Source organism: Berghia stephanieae, chromosome 11 (genome assembly GCF_034508935.2).
Source record: "Berghia stephanieae isolate SIO BIC M18660-M18661 chromosome 11, UCSD_Bste_1.3, whole genome shotgun sequence".
Classification (NCBI taxonomy): Eukaryota; Metazoa; Mollusca; class Gastropoda; order Nudibranchia; family Aeolidiidae; genus Berghia; species Berghia stephanieae.
The window spans coordinates 37,921,155-37,925,340 of NC_088370.1; the positions used below are offsets into that span (position 1 = coordinate 37,921,155).

The 4,186-nt window shown below is 35.4% G+C and overlaps 1 protein-coding gene across 1 annotated transcript in view; it reads right to left on the minus strand.

Annotated features, from left to right (window-relative positions):
* LOC144956785 (isatin hydrolase-like) overlaps positions 1-3,854 on the minus strand; it is a 12,440-nt gene extending 8,586 nt beyond the window's left edge. The window contains exon 1 of the mRNA XM_078887498.1: positions 3,673-3,854. The gene's annotated coding sequence lies outside the window, so the exon portion shown is untranslated. The remainder of the gene's footprint in view (positions 1-3,672) is intronic.
* Between the last annotated feature and the right edge of the window lie 332 nt (positions 3,855-4,186).

Genomic DNA, 4,186 nt, shown 5'->3' on the forward strand with positions numbered 1-4,186 from the left:
TATTATTATTATTATATTATTATTATTATTATCATTATATTATTATTATTATTATTATTATTATTATTATTATCATCATTATTATTATTATCATTATTATTGTTATTATCGTCATCATCATCATTATCATTATTATCATTATCATCATCATTCATATTCATCATGTACAATACCAAAAAATAACTACGAACTATACAGCGCCTCCCAACGACTCAATGCGCTTGACAATGTTTCATTTATTATAATGATAATAATGGACTTCACATTATTACCTCTATTACTCAGGCAGTCAATATGGAACCATATTCCATCCATTACCAGTCAGTTGCTGCAAGTTATTTTTAGTTCTATCCCATATCCATCAATACCTATAGTCATTCCACCTTGATCGAGAAGAGTAATGTGTGTTAAATGCCTTGCCCAAGGACACAACGTCGAGATAAGAATTTTCCACGATCAGTGTCACCTATCCGGCAGCTGGCAAGATTTAACATCGCTTGACTTTTGTTTCAAGAAGAGAAACTGTATCACTGAACCACCGAGTAGACTCCTTCAGGAGACATGGAGTCGGAGTTTCTCTAGCGTGAAACAGAAAAGAGTAATTGCTTGATATCCTTTGGATAGAACGCTGGTCTATCGCAAGGATGTACTTTCCGCCATTTCTAAAAGAACCTGCTACCAAATCACTGCTGGGTGGACAGGTGGTTCAGAAAAAAATGTCTAGATTGCACCCATGCCGGATCTTGGTTCCTTCGAGTGTAAAGGGAGTGCTCTATCAACTGATCTATCGGTGTCCCTCTTGAGCCGCCCATTCACGCAATTAATGTTATTTTTTACTCTATCATATTTTTTCGATGTCGAAGTAAGCGAGTGGTTAAGGTATTGCACTGTGATCCTGACTGTCCGTGGTTCGAGCCCCGCTTCAGGTACTTTCCATTTTTTTTTCCTTGAGCAAGATTGTTAACCCCCAATTTTCTCCCTTTGGACGACATGGGTGATTCTTGTTGACATCAGACATCTTGTTTAATGGATAATCTATAACATTTCATCATGCCTAGACAATGATATCTAAAGACATGGGTGATTCTTGTTGACATCAGACATCTTGTTTAATGGATTATCTATAATATTTCATCATGCCTAGACAATGATATCTAACGACATGGGTGATTCTTGTTGACATCAGACATCTTGTTTAATGGATTATCTATATTATTTCATCATGCCTAGACAATGATATCTAACGACATGGGTGATTCTTGTTGACATCAGACATCTTGTTTAATGGATTATCTATATTATTTCATCATGCCTTGACAATGATATCTAAAGACATGGGTGATTCTTGTTGACATCAGACATCTTGTTTAATGGATTATCTATAACATTTCATCATGCCTAGACAATGCTATCTAACGACATGGGTGATTCTTGTTGACATCAGACATCTTGTTTAATGGATTATCTATAATATTTCATCATGCCTAGACAATGATATCTAACGACATGGGTGATTCTTGTTGACATCAGACATCTTGTTTAATGGATTATCTATATTATTTCATCATGCCTAGACAATGATAATTAACGACATGGGTGATTCTTGTTGACATCAGACATCTTGTTTAATGGATTATCTATATTATTTCATCATGCCTAGACAATGATATCTAACGACATGGGTGATTCTTGTTGACATCAGACATCTTGTTTAATGGATTATCTATATTATTTCATCATGCCTTGACAATGATATCTAACGACATGGGTGATTCTTGTTGACATCAGACATCTTGTTTAATGGATTATCTATATTATTTCATCATGCCTAGACAATGATAATTAACGACATGGGTGATTCTTGTTGACATCAGACATCTTGTTTAATGGATTATCTATAATATTTCATCATGCCTAGACGACAATGATATCTAACGACATGGGTGATTCTTGTTGACATCAGACATCTTGTTTAATGGGTTATCTATAATATTTCATCATGCCTAGACGACAATGATATCTAACGACATGGGTGATTCTTGTTGACATCAGACATCTTGTTTAATGGATTATCTATATTATTTCATCATGCCTAGACAATGATATCTAACGACATGGGTGATTCTTGTTGACATCAGACATCTTGTTTAATGGATTATCTATAATATTTCATCATGCCTAGGGCTTCACCAACCTAACAATCCAAGAGCTGTTTGAAAAAGCAAGAGACAGGGAGGAATGGAGAGAGATAATTCATGCAGTATCCGAAGCCTGGACCAGGCATGGAACCTAGAAGAAGACAATGATATCTAAAGACATGGGTGATTCTTGTTGACATCAGACATCTTGTTTAATGGATTATCTATAACATTTCATCATGCCTAGACAATGATATCTAACGACATGGGTGATTCTTGTTGACATCAGACATTTTGTTTAATGGATTATCTATAACATTTCATCATGCCTAGACAATGATATCTAACGACATGGGTGATTCTTCTTGACATCAGACATCTTGTTTAATGGATTATCTATAATATTTCATCATGCCTATACAATGATATCTAACGACATGGGTGATTCGTGTTGACATCAGACATCTTGTTTAATGGATAATCTATAATATTTCATCATGCCTAGACGACAATGATATCTAACGACATGGGTGATTCTTGTTGACATCAGACATCTTGTTTAATGGATTATCTATATTATTTCATCATGCCTAGACAATGATATCTAACGACATGGGTGATTCTTGTTGACATCAGACATCTTGTTTAATGGATTATCTATAATATTTCATCATGCCTATACAATGATATCAAATGAAATGATGCAGTGGCGGAAAGTGTAACTTATTAGTTATTATGTAAAAATGAAATAAATAAGATAAATTCCCTTTATTCAACCTTAAGGGGATTTTTTTTCTTCTTTAGTATCTTTTCCAATGGAAGACTGGAATAGATTATAATAAGGAATAATTGAGTTTTATATAGCGTAATATCCACTTAATGTGCTCAAAGCGCTTTACAAGGGGTCCCTGGTCAACAGCAACATTCAACGTGTAGGACGGGACACGACGCCTGTTAGGCGATATTACAATTTTTCGGACAAAGACAACGCTGTTAACGACCAGGTACTCATTTTACACCTGAGTACGGTGAGAGAATGTGAGTATAGAGATTTTTCCAAGGACTCAACTATGCGCCGAGCGCGAGGCTCGAACCAAGGACTAGACCACATAGCCGTACAAATAACCCAGGCCGTCAGCCACAATGCAGCGCCGCAAAATGAGCTAAGGCTAGGTGACTTGCTCAAGGCCCCATAGCGCGACGGGTAGTCGAACTCGGTACCTTTCGGGTACGAAGCAAAGACCATACCGCTGGGCCACTCTGTCCGGTTGTTATTATAATATATCACTTTATTGGCATGATTATAACTAGTTACCACATACACTGTGTACACCGACGTGGACTTATTTGAAGGTCTGCTAATCCAATTCATTATGGGCTCATTGTTGTAATGGAAATCTCAAAAAAAAATATTGTCCATTACAACAATGTTAAACTAGGTCCATACGTATGTTAGGCTGTCAGACCTGCATATATGAACACGTCGGTGAACCCTAACACTTCATAGACCATAGTAATATTTGAAAACACCTACCTTATTAATTATTTCTAATAGTCTTAGCCTATAGGAAATGCTAAGAAAAAATATATAGAAAAGAATAACAAAAGCGTGGTCACTGTGATCAATCAATGTTATCCGACAGAGCCAGGTAAGTTTTCTGTATCTGTTGTATCTCTCTGGTACTGATTTATTATCATAACCATCATATAGCACAGAGACACACTTCTGGCACGGGTAAACACTGGCCGTTGGGTAATTAGTACTTAGGAATAGAAACAACAAAAACCTAATGGGGAGAGGATGACAAGTAAGTGATGGATGAATATTGAGAGAGGGGGAGGAAGAGAAGGGGCACTGTGAATGATAAATAAATATATGGATAGTTAGGTAGATTTATAAATAGATAGACAAAAAGATAGATACTAAGATAAATATTTAGATATATAGAGAAAGAAAGAGAAAGGTGGAGGAGATGATATAAAAGGAATAATAATAATAATAATAATAATAATAATAATAATAATAATAATAATAATAATAATAATAA